Source organism: Budorcas taxicolor, chromosome 11 (genome assembly GCF_023091745.1).
Source record: "Budorcas taxicolor isolate Tak-1 chromosome 11, Takin1.1, whole genome shotgun sequence".
Classification (NCBI taxonomy): Eukaryota; Metazoa; Chordata; class Mammalia; order Artiodactyla; family Bovidae; genus Budorcas; species Budorcas taxicolor.
The window spans coordinates 22,337,813-22,351,604 of NC_068920.1; positions in this window are offsets into that span (position 1 = coordinate 22,337,813).

Here is a 13,792-nt window from a genome sequence, read left to right on the forward strand (position 1 = left end):
TGTTCCCGGGCTTGGGAAGACCCCAGAGAAGAAAATGGCAACCCACTGCAGTATTCTTGCCTGGGAAATCCCATGGACAGAGGAACCTGGTGCATCCATGGGTTTGCAAAGAGTGGAACGCAACTGAGAGACTTCCTCCCCTCCAATGTATGGATTGCCCCAGGGCACTTTGAAAGGGAAGTATTACCACTATTTACAGTGTAAACTGGACTATTTACAGTTTCCAATAATTGCCTGAAAAAAAAATCCACTAAGAATAGCAATTTCAGATAGATTTAAACTAATAGTTAAAGACTTAGTACAGAACTTGATCCATTGAGGATAGTTTGCCTGCTGCAAAAGAAAGGTTCTTAACTCACCCAAATCCACTTGTTTTTACAAGTCTCTTCTCTCTGAGAGTGAGAACTTTTGAGGGACTATATACTTGGTTATCTCAAAGATTAAATCAAGGGGTGTCACTGTAGAAATTTGTCAAGAACTTACAAATTACACATATTAGCCTCTGGAATGCCCACAACAACCTCTGAGAAAGGTAGTGCTATCATCTCTTTATAGACCAGAAACCGAGCAAAGAGACTTCAGCAACTTGCCAGAGGTCAGAAAGGCACTGAGTGGTAAAGCCAGGACTTCAAGTTCAAGTTCAAGTCTTCTATTTACAAAGCTAGTCTTTCTCTCTCTCTCTATGCCAGTGCCTGTCTCAGGAACTTGAAAATGCCCTTTACACAACAATGGTGTGGAAAGTCTTATGATCTATAATGATTCTCCAAGGAAGGAGGAAGATTAGGGCAGATTTAAAGTTGATTCCAGGTTTCAAAGCTACAGAGCTAGGAGGATTTCTCTTGTATTCACAAAAATAGAGACCTCCTAGAGAGAAGCCGGGTTTGGAGGGAAAGAGGATGGGTGTATTTTTAAACTCCGTGTTCAAACAATTTGTATGTTATATACATGGTTGGAGGTGGTCTACAGAGAGCTCAGAAAAGAGGGTGAGAATTAGGCTGAGGTCCCCCAGAAGCTGGATGAGATCCACCAGCACCAGCTACACGTGGAGAAGGGCTGTGAGCAGAATCTCAGGGAAACATGGAGGAGGGTAGGGGACGAGCACATCTCTTCCAGAAAGATGGGAGAAGTAAAGTCTCATTCCAAAGAATGGAAAAAATAGTGAAAGATCACTCCTTCCTCAAAGATAAAAATGAAACAGATTTTAGTAAAGGCATAAAGAAATCATGACGTGCAAGCAAAGAGTCAAGAAAGTGCAGTCCCTGATGGCACTAGTGGTAAAGAGCCCATTTGCCAGTGCAGGAGACGTAAGAGCCATGGGTTCGATCCCTGGGTCGGGAAGATCCCCTGGAGGAGGGCACGGCCACCCACGCCAGTATTCTTGCCTGGAGAATCCCATGGACAGAGGAGCCTGGTGGGCTATAGTTCATGGGGCCACAAAGAGTCGGACATGACTGAAGTGACTTAGCATGCGCACACACGCGTGTCTGAATCATCCCAATGCTCTCATTAAAGATAAATGTAATGTTCTCAAAAGTAAAATTTGGGGACAGTTACCATAGGCAAGTTAGAAGAGTGGACCTGGAGCTGAATAAAAGCGAAACTGATCTGCAAGGAGGACCTAAGTGCTGTCAGATGAACCGAACATGTAGCAGGAAAATAATCACTGCAACCAGAATTTCTCTCAAGAGCAGAGAAATAGAGGAATTTAACCAGGGTCAGGAATTAACAAGAAACATATGCTGTAAGGTCAGAAGAAGGAGAGAGATTTTAACATGATGTGAGAACTTCGCTAAAATGGCCAAATGTAGAGTCTAAGGCTGTATGTATAAGAGGGAATGGAATGAAAGCAGGAAAGATCACCATCAAGACGGACAGGAAGTTGGCTGAGTGTGAAGGTGGGGAAGGAGGCACGGAAATAACAACCCGTGCGCTGATTCAGGAGGCTGGACACAGCATCTCAAATTCACCAGTTTTTAACACTTTCATGTTCATTTTCAACCATTCACTTTACCTACCTGTCCCTCGAGAACATTTGAGTTTGTAATTATTTGTCAAATTTTTCTATCTTCAGTAGCTTACTGGTGGAGTCCACTCGCCATCACAGGAGGTGTGGGGAGATGCAGGTTCCTGAGATGGGAAGATCCCTGGGTTGGGAAGACCCCTGGGTTGGGAAGATCCACTGGAGGAGAGCATGGCAACCCACTCCAGCATTCTTGCCTGGCAAATCTCATGGATAGGAGAGCCCGGCTGGCTACAGGAGGCCCACAGGGTCGCAAAGAGTTGGACACAATAAGCGACTTAGCATGCAAAGTGACATTTTTAAGAAGTGGCTCCATGTCTCAGTCCCGCTGCCATCTCTTCCTGTTCTCTTCTCAGTCCCCCATTGTCCTGGGCTGTTTTCTAGACTTCTTGTTCCAACACACTTTGCCTTTTGTCTGCCATCTTTCCCTTTAAAATATCAAACCAGAGTGATCTCATTCCTTTCCTAAACTTTGTACTACCAAGTGTTAGAATACTGTATCATCCTTTTATTATAAAAGAGCCCTTGTTTGTTTATCCAAGCAAGTAAGAACAGAGAGCCAAAGATGAGCGTGCTTTAAACCTTGCTTTCATGTAAGAATTTGTCCCACCTCCCTAGTTCCTTTTAGTTATGCATCTGTTGGTTACACCATGTGCCACCTCTGTGCTATTGACAGAACAGTGATCGATATGGTCTCTACCTTCAAATAACGTTCAATCTATGGGGGAGAAATGAAATTAAATATATGCTATCTAAGCAGTGTCTTAGACAAAGTGTGTACTGGGAGGAGTTTTATCCAAGATTGATACAATACAGACGTGACTGAAGCGTCTTAGCAGGCACTCACGCAGACCCCCCACAGTTGCCACTGGCCAATGTGGCCATCAAGTGCTTGAAATGTGGTTGACTATTAAGGAACTGGATTTTAAATTAGTTTCCTTGTAATAAAATTTGAGTAGCCACATGTGATACTATTAATAACTCCCTCATCGAACGGTGCAAATCTAAAGTGCCCTCTCCCCTATGGGACAATCCTAGTGAACTTCCTGTGCATTCACACTAGATGTATTTCTACTGGGTGACTGTCTTTCAGGACTCAATCGTCACCTTCTCTGTGAAGTCTTCTTAATGACTCCAGGTTACGTTATTTGATTCCACTTTTTTCTTTCGGTAAGTCTTTTTCCATTATATTGTTGTATATAATATTATAGTCATTTATTGTAGTAAATATATAACATATGCTACATATTATATGGGGCTTTCCTGGTAGCCCAGATGGTAAAGAATCTGCCTGTAATGCAGGAGATCCAGGTTCGATCCCTGAGTCGGGAAGATCCTCTGGAGAAGGGAATGGCTACCCACTCCAGTATTCTTGCCTGGAGAATTCCATGGACAGAGGAATCTGGCGGGCTACAGTCCATGGGGTCGCAAAGAATCGGACATGACTATATTTTACATAAATATGTAATTTTATAGCTTTATATGCTTGTGTCATGAACTCCTTGAAAAGAAAGACTATCTATTAAGTCATTCTACAGTTTTATAAGCCAACACAGGACCTGGTACCTGCCTACTGAATCAATAAAGAAAAAAAAAACAGTAACTGTATGCTGCTTGGATGTGACTTTGCATTATGAGAGACAGAACAAGGTGCAGCCCTAAAACACAAGCTTCTGCTTCCTTTCACAATCCCCTCATGAGAATGGCCAAGTCCAGTAACTCAGGAAGGTCTGCATCCATAAGTTGGATGATGGAAAAATCTTGTTTTTTGTTTGTCTGGTTTGGTTTTGGTTTTTAATGAGTTGCAATTTTAGCCTTAAACACTGGGAGTTAACATGGTTAACTGGATGCATGGGCCATTTGGCTGTCACCCTGCATGACTGAAGTACAAATCATTCTAAGAACCACTCTTCTCTGAAATCTGAAATATGGTGATTTGGAGAATTCCAAATAGTGATGCATAATTTTTCAAAACTGTAGCTAAAAGGGAAGAAAAAAAAAAGGTTGATACTTTGGCTAAGAGAGAGAAAAAGCAAAAAAAGGTCTCTGATTTGGGCTATAGCATGTACATGGGTGCAGGCGTCTGTTAATGGAGTAAACCCAGGGTCCCCAACCTCTAGGATCTAACACCTAATGATCTGAGGTTGGCGCTGGTATAATAATATTAGAAATAAAGTGCATAAGAAATGTAACGCGCTTGAATCCTTCCCAAACCATCCCCCTCCCCGTCCATGGAAGAACTGTTTTCCACGAGACCAGTTCCTGGTGCCAAAAAGGCTGGGGCTGCTGGAGTGGAGGACAGCATTGGTAAAGAGTTAGGCAGGCATACAGATTGCAGGAAAGGAGACTAATGGAGGCTTTTTCTGGTCCTGTGCGTTCAGCCCACCATTCACCGCCTGTGGCTGCTCTTTTTATGAGAACTGGCGCACATTTAACTGCTATAGCTGTTGGCTTCTAGGCTTCCTTCTACCCACAAAGGAGGCATTCATTCACATTTCAGCTATCATTTCCATTAAACCATGAAAGTACTAATGGTACCTAATCTAACTGGACAAGGCACAACCAAATAAATACATCCCCTAAATACCCTAATTATAAGGTATCTAGAAACATAGTGGTGGTGCTTATTGAAAGTAACTACATTAACTGAAAACTTAAAATTTTCCTTCCTAAGTATATGGAAAAACCAAATAATCTTTGTGCAGAAAGCAGGGAGTAGCAATTCCATTAAGATATTTCATTGGGGGAAAAAAAAAAGCACTAGTCCCATTTTGTCTATTTCAAGCTCCATTTTGCTCATATGGTAACTTAGAGAATCATTCAGAGAAACAGTGGGAGGAAGAAAGAGCTACATTTCCTTGGAAACTTAGATACATTTTTCTTTCCTGTTTTATCTGAGCACACAGGCGACATCTTCTTAATGAGGGTCTTCAAACGTCTCTGCCTTTCAAAAGTGTCTCTGGTGTGCCCCCGGAAGACAGTCCCTGATTTTAGCTTTCAAATAGGCTCAGGATATAGAGTAATTTTTTTCACTTAACACTATTCATTGTTTTACCTGCCTTAGTGGGAATTATGGATTTGATTAATGGGCTCAAAGATTTGGTCCTTTTTAAGTTCCTTATCTCCATTCCTTCCTGATGCATGATGTTTCCAACAGTCTCTGAATACTTGTGAATCATATCTGCAAGAGGACTTTTAAAGTAAAATAAAAGCAGGGTGGTTTATCCTGGCATGTGTGGTGACCACTTACATTAAATACATTCATACATATATGTATGTGTTTAGTCATATATTCACTTCTTCATTCAGCAGACTATTCTGCATTAGGCATTAAGCATGGCACCTGGAAGAATCTGTAGTGATTTTAGGCTTTAGTGAATTAAATGAGATAGTGGGACTTCCCTTGGTGGTCCAGTGGTTAAGATTCCATGCTCCTAATGCAGGGAGCCAGGATTTGATCCCTGGTCGGGAAACCCAATCCCACGTGCAACAACTAAGGTGCCGTGAGCTGCAACTTAAGATCCAGAGCAGCCGAAATAAATAAATATTAAAAAATAAATGTAAAAGTTATAAAAAATAAGGAGATGGTGGCCAACCATGGAGCTCCACTTTGAACAGTCTCCATGGTTATGACAATGCAAATAGGTATGCAAAGTGAAAGTAACTATAGCAGGGCTTGTTTATTCTGTTTTAATTTTGGTCACCCTGTTAATCAAATAGATAATCAGGAAGCACCTGTGTTCAGTGAGTTAATAAAAATGTATGACACATGCTCCCGATGAAGCAAACTACCGACACTGAAATCCACAGGTGTTACAAAAATAACCACAAATAACCAGGCAACTAATCCCTCATCACTGGGAGTGCAAGCTTTGAGTCAGATATGCATATTTATCACCCCAAGTGGCTCTTAAAGATGAACTAATGCTTGTAGGTTTATTCAAGGCCTTGCAGAAGGATTATCTAAGAACACAAAGTATTTGGGTGTGGGGAATTAATATACATGATTTCAGTGACAGCTTCTCCCCAATCTGTATTAACCAGTAGAAATGTGCTATTTTTGACACATGCACACCTTCATGGACAAGTAAAAAACTAGACAAGTGTTTAATCCGTTGGGGTGATCAGATAAAATAAAGTCTACCACTAGGATGGCACTAACAGCCACTCCTTGGAAAAGAGTGTATTTTTTTCCTCCATTTGGGCAGCATATGAGTAAGTTCACTAAAATAAGCTGGAAAATATTCCTGACTCGTTCAAATGCAATCTGTGAGCTCCAAAAATAAATAAAGATTGCTCCTAAGAAGTCTAGAACATGATACGATGCAAAGCAGTGGTAACAGATTAAGTGCTCTCATACTCCCAAACATCTGAACCAGCCTGTTCTGCCTGGTTAACAAGAAAATAAGATGTGCACAGAGATCTTAAATTATGACTTTTCTCACAGGTCCTCAGATCCGGAATTTTAAAAATGCATTTGTTGAAACGTGGTGATAAATGTGTGTGCGTATTCTGAAATGTGACATCAGTTCAGTTGCTCAGTCATGTCCGACTTTTTGCGACCCCATGGACTGCCATGAGCACACATGATTTCCTACTTACTGATGGGCATAGGAAACATAGCCATGAAAAAGTGAAAGTGTTAGTCACTTAGTTGTGTCCAACTCTTTGGGACCCCATGGACTGTAGCCCGCCAGGTTCCTCTGTCCATGGGGTTCTGCAGCCAAGAGTAATGGAGTGGGTTGCCATTTCCTTCTCCAGGGGATCTTCCCTATCCAGGGAATGACCCTGGGTCTCCTGCATTGCAGGCCGATTCTTTAGTGTCTGAGCTACCGAGGAAGCCCAGGAAGAACAGAATGGTACTGCTACTACAGGAAAAATTCCATATTCTGAGTAATTATAAAATAAGCAAATTTTTGCTTAATCATACACACACATTGGAATACACACACAAGCTCAAACTCTTTCTACCATCCCCCACAACAGCACACTTGATGCTTAATACAGAAGAATTCAAGCACAAATGATAGTGAGTATGAATTTGACTATAAGCTGATGACAAATCAAAAAATTTCCAGAGGAACTTCAGATGTGCAAGCATGCTCACTCGTGTCCAACTCTTTGTCACCCCACGTATTGTAGCCCACCCAAGGTCCTCTGCCCGTGGGATTTCCCAGACAAGAATACTGGAGGGGGTTGCCATGTCCTCCTCCAGGGGATCTTCCCCATCCAGGAATCGGACCTGGGTCTGCTGCATTGCAGGCAGATTCTTCACCACTGAGCCAGCTGGGAAGCCCCAAGCTTTAGAGGACTTTGCTTATATATGCACATATCAAGTATAGTTGTTAAGATTCTTACTCTAGAGTCAGACAGATACAGTTACAGATTCCAGCTCGGATACTTAATAGCTATATGGCCTTTGATAGAATGTTTACCAGCCTGGTAAGAAAATTGTGCACATAGCAAGTGTTTAATAAATACAGCCCGCTGCCACCACTATCATCAAAACCATCATTATCAAAATCATCATCATCATTATTATAAAAAATTGGGGGGAAGAAGGAATATGATCCAAACTGTGCCTTCGGAGGTGAATTTGGCAGGAATGCACAGAATGAACGGGAGAGCTGAAGCAAACCAGAAATACTCATGGTTCTATTTAGAATATCTCTATCTTGTCCATCATCCTCTTTGCAATACCCCACACACCCACATGCACAAGAGTTGGAGAAGAAAACCTAATACTACAACACAAATGAGGTAAGGCTGGCATTTCGGCCTGAAGTGAGTAATAGCCAAGGATCCAGACAGAAGTCTTAATATTCCCTATCCCCACTTTGCTCAGGAGCTCAGGACTAAAGAGCGGACAAACATATCTCCGAGCTTACACCTAGAGATCTCACCCTCAGCATTCGCTTGTGATGCTCCTCCATGGTCTCTGCTGCCTGCACTGCTGGCCATCTGTTACAGTGGCATCGTGCCAGCTTACAGGATAGCTCGCCGGCTTCACAGAAGCCCCGGGGCCAAGAAATGGTTTCAACAAGAAGCCCTTGTGAAACTCACAAGAGTGCCTGGAGAGAACTCCTGATTGCCTCTTCTTTTCCCCACACAGCAATGCTGATGGTGATTTCTGCTTCATGACATTTTATTTCACCTGTTGATTAAATGAGTAGGGTCTCCAATCTAAATCTTGAAATCTGGAGAGGAAAAACATGAACCATGTGTAGATACCTGTGGCTGCCAAACAGACAGGTGGTGTTATTGCCTGCTTCTTGGCAGGGCTAATGGGAAGCAGCAGGGTTTCCATCAATACTCTGCGAGCGCCTCCTCTAATTCCCCAGGATTCTCCCCCCGCCATGAAACCCCTTCTTTTTCCCAGTCCTTAAACTATCTGTGAGGTTTAGCAACAATGGCTTTGCGTAGCTCATCTTCCACCTGTGTCCACATTAATTTAAATACATACACATAAGTTGTTCTTGTAAGACACAAAGAAAGATATTTAAACACATCTGGTGTTTTGAACTAATGCATATGTGTGACTGTAATATGTTTTATCATTATATTAAAGAATATATATCCTTTGGGGCTGAGAGAACCAGAAGAATAAATGTCAATTTTAAGTAAATAAAATAAAAATCTTCAACCTGATGATCAAGAGCATTTTCAGTTTATATTCCATTGCTGCTAAGTCGCTTCAGTCGTGTACGACTCTGTGCGACCCCATAGACAGCAGCCTGTCAGACTCCCCCGTCCCTGGGCTTCTCCAGGCAATAACACTGGAGTGGGTTGCCATTTCCTTCTCCAATGCATGAAAGTGAAAAGTGAAAGTGAAGTCACTCAGTTGTGTCCGACTCAGCGAACCCATGAACTGCAGCCCACCAGGCTCCTCCATCCATGGGATTTTCCAGGCAAGAGTACTGGAGTGGGGTGCCATTGCCTTCTCCCTGTATTCCATTAGTATTAGCATTTTTTAAAAAATAGAGAATACATTCAAAACAAAAACACTTCAGTCCTAATAGTAGGTACTTGCACCTGGTAGACAGAAAGTGCAGTGAAAGTAAAAGTGAAAATGAAGTTGCTCACTCGTGTCTGACTCTTTGTGACCCCATGAACTGTAGCCTACCAGGCTCCTCTGTCCATGGGATTTTCCAGGGAATAGTATTGGAGTGGATTGCCATTTCCTTCTCCAGGGGAATCTTCCGGACCCCGAGATCGAACCCAGGTCTCCCGCATTGTAAACAGATGCTTTACCACCTGAGCCACCAGGGAAGTACAGAAAGTGCAGTGGTAAGAGTTTAATGCCACCTGATAGGGCTCCCCAGGTGGCGTAGTGGTAAAGAAGCTGTCTGTAAAGGAAGGAGATGCAGGAGATGCAAATTTGATTCCTGATCAGGAAGAAGGAGAAGGAAATGGCAACCCACTCCAGTACTCTTGCTTGGAAAATTCCATGGACAGAGTAGCCTGGCGGGCTATAGTCCATGAGGCCGAAAAGAGTCGGACATGACTGAGCAACACACGCACGATGATGAAAAGAATGTTGATTTTCCAGGCTTGACTTTGACTGGTTCATTCATTCAACAGCTGTGTATCCGGTATTGCGCTTAAGGTTAATATGCAGATAGCAAGTCAGCCAGAATAGCTCTGGTCAAGAATTTTATCATCTAGTGTCATATGTGTGTGTGTCTATGTGACCAGACAAACACAAGACAAAACAGAAATTCAGTTATGGGGACACACACAGGTATTATGAAAGTACTTACTCCAGCCTGGAGAGAAAAGAAAACTTCCTGGAAAAAGCCCCAAAGCAGGTTTCATTAAAAGTTTGAATTCACAAAGCATAAGAACTATACATCACTTGTCCTTATCTAACTGACTGGATGATCCTACACATATATTCATTATTCCAATTTTGCAAAAATTTCTGAGATTGATTAAAAAGAACCTATGAAATGGGACTAATTATTCTTCTCTGTCACCACTGGGAGAATATAAAATCCAGAGATAAAAAAGAAGATGGCACTGTATAAATGCAAGTTATTATCATTTATCTCTAGTAGTCTTTTGCATCTACCAAAGGATCAAACAAACAAAGAAAAATAAGAAAAAACTACAAGAGATATAATGAGTAGTCTTTGCTCATTCATTTCAGAAATGAAGTTTTCTAGATGATCATGGACTCTTAGCACCAGCAAAGGTTCTGTGAGGGTCCGTTTGTCCACCTCTCTGGCTTCTGAAGACAAGAGGAATCCCAAATGGTGAGCAACTTGCCCATTCCTTCCAGCCCTACTAAGACTTTCTTCCTTTCTGGAAACATTCTCCTCATTAAGATCCTTCCTTGTTTATATTACGGGTGGGATACAAGATATGGGAAAAGCCGCAAATGCTGACAACTGCACTGAATCCTCAAGAAACAAGCAAACAAAAGACTAAATATCCAATTCTTCAATGTAGATCATTACCATTGATATGTTTTCTTCTATATAACTCAGGTTGCTTCCTGACACTCAATTGAGAGTAAAAGAAGGAGCTGTTTTGAAACTGTGCCTAGTTCCAGTCTAAGCAAAAGCAACTTGAAGGTTTAGAGTGAGTGATGGAAAGGAAATGGACAAGATGGAGTTGGGGTGGGGAGTGGTGATAATATCACCACTGACCTGAAAGGCAGAACCTGAATTTCAGTCCCAATCTAAAACCTGCTTCACTCTGAGACTATCCACCAGACATTCAATAGGATGTTCATTCTTCATCTAGTATATACATCAATTCCCAGACTCCCCTCCAGCTCGCAGCCAATCAAAATCTTGAACCAAGAGGCTCTGTCTCTATAAGCTCCATCCATAGCGCTAATGGTCTTCACAGCACTGTGGAGATTTACTAATGTACATGAGAAGCCCATAACAGATTACAAACTTCTACGGGTCAAATGCCAGCTCTGTAGTTTCCATTGTTCCATTATAACCTTTTATGTAACTCCTCATAGATAAAGAATCTTATTTAAACATGCTAAAAAAAAAAAAAAAAGAGGTAGAATGATTAACTTTCCTAATAGTTCATGTGTTTGCCTCTTTCTGTTACTGCCTAGTGTTTATTTGTACTGATACTTCAGAGGCAAAATAATGAAACATGACTTTTTCTTTTTCTTAGAGTGTTCAAGAAGAGTCAGGTTCTTGGATTCCATTTGAGTCAATATGATAGGATTAGCTATTTCCCAGAAGGTGGGAGGGCAGTGAAGGAGGCGATATTTCAACATCTAAATATTTGAAATGAAAACCTTGTGTATATATTCACATATAGGCATGCAGCATCCCCAAGCATGTACATATATTCTCCCTTGATGTACGATCTCAGTAAAATATCAGAGAGAAAAAAATGTCAGACATACATAGCATAGCAATCAAGGGCTAATGAAGATCCAGGTATTAAATCAATTAAGAAGTATCAAAAGCTACCTAATCATCAAGGAACAAAATTGGCACCACAATATGTAGTGAGTATGGGAAAGCCTAATTTACTAAACATACCCTGCAGTCACATAATTGCATGTAATTTTACCAGCATAATTAACTAATTTAATTACCACTTCTCAAGTGCATCAATTATTGACATTACAGAGTTTTCAGACAGCAGAATTACTGTGTGGTACATCCAGAGAATGCAAAATGCTCTGTACGCCGATTTTCCCAGTCACAGTCAACTACTGAAGAAGAATGTGGAGTTGCAGGGAGAAAATTCCTGTGGGGGAAGCCTCTGTTGGGCAGGTTGAAAGAGAGAGCACCCCCAAATGTGTCTGACGTGAGGCGGAGAAGAGGAGGAAGCCCCAAGACTATGCTCCTCAAGGCATTCTTTGCCAGGGTGCAGACAAAATGTGCAGCATCCAGGTGGGGAAAGACATAGAAGGCTCTAATTTTTTGGAAAAAATGATGCGACAGCAATTCAAAGTGTGCCAAAGAAGAATACTGCCAAGAAGGAAAGGAAATAAAAGAGACAGAAGTTGAGCATTTCATTGAAAAATCAAAGCCAGCCTTGGAGAAAAAGGTTTTTCATATATATATAGAGATAGGTTGGTAGGTAGAGAGAGAGATTTAATAATATTGATGTAAGTATTACATATATATATTTAGTAACAGTGATAAAACCAAAGCTTGCCTTTGAGAGTATCTTATATATATGGTTTCCCAGGTGGCTCAGCAGTAAAAGAATCTGCCTGCCCACGTAGGAGATACAAGAAAGGCGAATTTGACCCCTGGATTGGGAAGATCCCCTGGAGGAGGAAATGGCAACCCACTTGAGTATTCTTGTCTGAAAAATACCACGGACAGAGAGTCTGGTGGGCTAAAGTCCATGGGGCTGCAAAGAGTCAGATATGCCCGAGCAAATACACACACAACAAAGGATAATATTTATTGCATTTCTATGATATCCCAGGACATCTGGGAAGTCCCCTACATCTGCTGTCTCATTTCTCTTAATGGTCCTGTGAGACAGATACTAGAGATAACATATATAAATATATATACGTTATCCTTCTTGTTAAGTCAGAAAGATGTTGTATTTCAGTCTCAGATGGGTCATAGATTCACAGCTGTTTTGAAAAAATAGGCATCATCATTTAAGCCTGTTCTCATGTCATGAACTTTGTGAACAGAGATTGCTGAACTCCAGGAGCTCTGTTGGATTTTGCGTTTCTTGTCGCGTCGCCCTCTTGCAGCTGACCTCTGCATAGCTGCTTCATCCTAAACGGAGGTGTGAAACAGGGCTCACATTAGCGGGCTATTTTAATGAGCCCATTTAGTTGGCGTAAGGGATCTGAGACTAGCACATCTCCCTTACCTTTCGAATCCTTGGATATCCATAATACGGTGCCTCTGGATTTAAATTGGGATTTTTAAGTCCTTTATTGGCTATGGGAATAAGAAAGGAAGTCTTTATTACTCCTATCTTTAGGAGTTGATTTTTTGCCTTTCTTGTAAATGAGTTAGTCAAGCAATTCGAAAATTAACTCAAAGGAAAGGAAAACGTGTTTTCACTCACGTGGTTGAAAATGAGATCGCAGTCTAAAGATGTGAGCCTTCTACTGGGGAAAACATTTCAGAGCCTGGCAATAACTGGTTGCAAATTTATTGGGCCTGGTTTTACAAAGAGTCAGTATCTGAGAATTACGTTTATTTAATTTATATAATAAACTTTTTGGAACTGAGAGCTGGAGACCTAGAACTATTACCTCTTCCTTGGGGGTGCATCTCTAAGCAAAGTTGTCGTGAGCATGAAGTTTCCTTCGGAGCTTCACTGGTCCAAGTACATAGCGTCTTTCGGAGAAGGCAATGGTGCCCCACTCCCATACTCTTGCCTGGAAAATCCCATGGACGGAGGAGCCTGGTAGGCTGCAGTCCATGGGGTCACTGAGGGTTGGACACGACTGAGCGACTTCACTTTCACTTTTCACTTTCCTGCATTGGAGAAGGAAATGGCAACCCACTCCAGTGTTCTTGCCTGGAGAATCCCAGGGATGGGGGAGCCTGCTGGGCTGCCGTCTATGGGATCACACAGAGTCGGACACAACTGAAGTGACTTAGCAGTAGCAGAACTGTTCAGAAGGAGAAAACTGTTAAGAGTGTTGTTCGGGGAATTCTTTGTGGAAGATGTAAAATTTTAAAGAAATCTCAAAGGACAGGATTTCACAGAGACTTAAGAGTGTAGAACAAGCTTAAGAAACACCATGATCAAAAGCATAGAGGTGGGAAGTTTGTCAGGAGACAGGTGGTATCTACATGGCCA